Source organism: Toxotes jaculatrix, chromosome 16, assembly GCF_017976425.1.
Source record: "Toxotes jaculatrix isolate fToxJac2 chromosome 16, fToxJac2.pri, whole genome shotgun sequence".
NCBI classification, from domain to species: domain Eukaryota; kingdom Metazoa; phylum Chordata; class Actinopteri; family Toxotidae; genus Toxotes; species Toxotes jaculatrix.
In genome coordinates, this window is record NC_054409.1 from 15,141,006 (window position 1) to 15,145,671 (window position 4,666).

The following is a 4,666-nucleotide window of genomic DNA, read 5'->3' on the forward strand; positions in this document are numbered from 1 at the left end:
ATAACTTTCAAATGCCACCACGGAGCAACTGCATTATCTACTTTATTACTTAAACCTATCTGTGATGTAACAGTAGCTTCAACTTGCTTGTGGTTCATTTCAAATAGATGACACATGACTCGAGGCAGTCAACACAACATGTTAAAGTAGGGCCCTGTTTCACAGCTCTAATGCAACACAGCCCTAAAATAAATATTGGTTTTTATGCATGACTGCTAACAAAACCTTTGATATTTGAAGTTTTAAATAAAGTGCCTCCTCACCAGGAAAATGAAGGCTTTCTGGGCTGCAGGGAGAAGATCACATCTGCCATGAGGGGAGGAAAGAAGAACAAACTGCAGGGGAACAGTGTGAAGGGCTGCAGAGCTGGATGAGTAGGGTCAGTTAAATAAGCAGCCAGGCCAATAGGTGGAGGTCAACGGGGACAGGACAGATGACTTTCTCAACTCTGACATGAGATCCCCAGGCCAACTATAGCAGGTAATAGAAACCCTGCTCCCACTGATTAAAGTCTCTTTTGAATTGAGCCTCTAATGCTTAAACCTCCAGACTTCGACGCCCCTCGAGAAGCTCCACCAATAAAGTGGTTCACCGAGAAAACGGGGAGAAAAAAAAAAAAACAAAAAACAAAGTGCTCCAAAATCTAATTTAAGCTCCAGATGGCCTGAAGGTGCTCAAGGAGGAGCGGTGCATATGCAATTAGAGAAAAAGCCCTGACAGCCAGCCTTGAATTTGCTTCCTGATCAAATGTTATGTTTAGGTTGCAGGTTGTTCAGGTCAGCAGAGCTTTTTCTTTGAAAAATAAAAGGAATCAACAGGTAATTGTAGCTTTCAAAAGCCAAAATAACACTGGCAACACTTACAACTGACAGTGATAGCACCATCCACAAAGTCACCATGAATGCGGGTTATTTTTTGTTCATTTGATCCCTGCATTGGACAGTTAGCTCCAGCTGTGATAACACTAACAGTTCATGTTTGTGTTTTCACAGCTGCAGCCCTTTAGCTGTACTAAAGATCCACAGTTAGTTGAGAAAGCTCCATTGCGAACGAATGAAGGGGCATGGCATGTAGGAATATGATGCACGCATCTGGGCAGCTACAACCTCAAAAAAAAGGCTTATCATCACAGATCACTGTTTTATTTAAATGACAATCTGAGGGCTGTTTTTTTGTTGTTGTTGTGGTTGTTGTTGGTGTATTTTTTTTTTTGTTATTTTTGGCAGTACAATCTTCTGTTTCACAAGAACATTGCAGCTGCAGCTTCCTTGTTCAGGCTCCCCCATGACTGACTGCCCCGACAAGAAGTTTGGCTTAATAATTTCATTAAAAAAAAAAAAAAAGAAGAAGAAAGAAAGATCTGAATACAGAATGTGGTGTCTATTGTCGTGGTTCCCTAAACAAGGAACTGAGGTTGAACCTGTGGATTTTAATGGGTTTACTTGCAAGAAAAGCCAACAAGGTTTTGACAGCCTTCATATTTATACCATAGTATTATCATACCAACTTGTTTGGATATTTCGGCACACACTGACAATCTGACTCTGACTGAAAATGGCCAGTACTTTCCAAGTTTCCTGCTAGTTACACTCACCACACATGCATCCTGTGTCTTGTCTGTGCATAGTGACTTTGCCAAGAATTTGACCTGACCAAGAGATTGCTCTGTACCCAAAACACAGCTGCATAATATAATTTACCCAGACACAGTTATATCATACAATTTACCATATACCATCATTCTATCATACTGTGTGCAGATAATGTATTGAACCATGCATGCTTCAGTAATTATATAAGCCACATCTTGACCTGAGCATCTAGTTCTGTGTAGTGAACTACATCTACTAAACCAGTAGCTGTACTCTATTCTTCCTATTTCTTTATTTATTCAGTGGATTCAGAAGAAAGCATGTCCACAGTTTTTTTTCTTTATTTCTTGTGCACAATGCAGAAAAGTCTACTCGTACCACAGACAAAGCAGCTTTTGTGCTGCCATCCTTGTCTTATTCTTCCTCTTTAGCGTCTTCTTCTCTTGTAAACGCAGTTACTTTGGGTATTTAAAGAATACATGACAAAATCTGATTAGATATGATACACCCATCTGTGCTGTTATGGTGCTACAGCAATGAACAGGAAACATCCAGGACAGAATGGATGTAAAGAGGAGCACCACCTCACCCCAAACTACCAGCATGAAGAGTAGGAGACAAAGTCAGCCACAGTTATTCTCACACCAGGCTGATGATTCATTTTAAACTAAAATGGTTGTAAACTCATGAACCACAGACTGACACTGGTGTCCCTCATGTATTGAGAAGCAGAACAGAGGAAGAATGAGATCATGATGAATTCCTTCTCCTCCATATTGCACGTCTGATCCAGGGGTATGCTTCTGGCTCCAAGAGTCTCCAAGAGTTCACTGCATCTGTCTGGAGACGCATAGAGAGATAAAATGTTAGGTGTACAGTACACAGCGGCAGCTCACAGAGAGTTTCTTTGAGCCTCTCAAATGTCCTACTGTGCCTATAGTGAGCGATCATAGCCAGCTTTCCCCATGAACAGTCTCACATCACTTCTAGGCCTACTCTGCTCAAATCCAGGGTTGAGAAAAAGCAAGAAACTAAACAATCCAGAAGATCATCGACCCTGAGAATGAAGTGGGCAATGAAATCCCTAAATCCAGACAGACAGAGCCAGTGAGAGCCATTAGACTTTAGTACAAACATGATGGGTGTGCACCAGGGATGCTGAGGGACTGCTCTATTCTCCAGCACAGAGCTCACTACTGTTTCCATGGATTTAGTCTGGGCAGTGATATTACCTATTAAACTCAATCACAGTGGGGGTTGTGTCTGTTTAGTGATGTGTGCCGGTTGCAAGCCTCCACTGTTAAATTATACAGGGCTGTTAGTGGATTGGGTTTTGAAAGCTTGGGCCCTAACTCATTTCTCATCCTTACGGAAGAGTGAGATAAAGATTCAACCCATGTTTTCAGTTGGTTAACATGATACATCCATGTCAGTGACAGTGAATGCAGCTGAAGAAATGAGTAATACATCTTCCTGTCATCTCCCTGTGTAAATTGTCTCAGTTCAGCCCCCCTGATGTTGGTGTTCCTTCTTACAGAACAGCTTTTTTACTCCTTGTTGGTTTCACGAATGAATGCACAGGACATGCACAGATAGGTTCATGTTTGCATAAAACTGATCTTAAAAGAATATTCAGGTGCCCCTATAAACAATGGAACCAGCTTTGCTGTAACCATTTCTCCTGTTAAGACTGGAAGACTACATGATGGAGAACAAAATATATTCCAACGTTTATCTGAAGCTTATATGACATCTCAGTAATTGAGTTTGACAAATCAAGCATATCTTCTAAAGTTAGTCTCTTGAATACATTTTTGCACATAACACGGACTGTGGATTTTGTCCCCTATCACTTCCACTGAAAGCACCAGCAACCAGCATAAACAGGAGGAATGATCTTGCTGAGAGTTTCAAGTCTTCTGTAGCTGTACCCACACCCGGCTGTGGTGTCACAGTGTACTGACATACCTGGGATTGCACCTCTGCATCACTGCAGCAGGGTGAGACTTTAAACCACTGGAGGGCAGCTGCTGTTTTGTCGCTCTTCACAGATGTGTCACCACTAATCCACTCGTTTTAAATTGTCAAAGCCTCTCTACTATTCAAATTTACAGCTCTCATGTTTTTTTTTTTTTCAGTGTTTGATATAATCTGTCTATCAGACCCTCTGTGTGGGCTTGATCAAATGGGCACCGAATTAATGGGCACCTAAAAGTTTAGCTCATGCAGTCTGCATAGCTGATGGCTGTACTTTAGTTAGAGTCTATTTTGCAATTTCAACTTGGGAGTTTTAGTCTTATTACTCAGCATTTGCAGCAGAATGCCCATCCTGCATATCTGTCATGGATGTACAGTACAGGCCATTGTTCCCCAAATCCTTGGAAAATTCGCACCCAGGATTATGGTGTGCGGAAGTTAAGCACTTACTATGGTCTAGCCAGCGTTTCCACATTCACCACAGAATACTTGTGATCCTCAAGCACATTCTTCATATCCTCAAACTGAGCCTCCACCAATAGAAAGTGTTAATGGGTCTTTGACCATCAAAGCTTGAGATTCTCAGGTGTTGCATGAAATAATGTGAACACCTTCATCTATCTATCTATCTATCTATCTATCTATCTATCTATCTATCTATCTATCTGTGGCATTACCATATTGCCAGATTATGAAATTATTACATAAGACCCTACAATAACACAGGATTAAACAAACCTATTCTCGCTTGATTGACTCCGTGTCACACAAACAGATAAGAAAACTAAGCTGAGAGCAGTTTCCTGAGCCTGAGTCTCACTCTCAGGCTGTGCAGAGAATCACGTTCTGATTGGCTGAGGAGCGAACCAGTTCTGAGTAAAGCAAAGGATGCCAGAGTGCTCGGGCAGTGCATGGACGGATACAAGCAAGGGGGGGACGACGGCGAAAACGGGCACACACCATTATTACCGCCGATGCTTTCCAGTTCTGACCAACCTTGAAACTTTGAAACACTATTTCACTGAGGGTAGATGTATTTCGGCACATGTCGCTGCAAGTTAAGTGTGATGTTTTGGCTGCTTGTTGTAAAAGCCCTC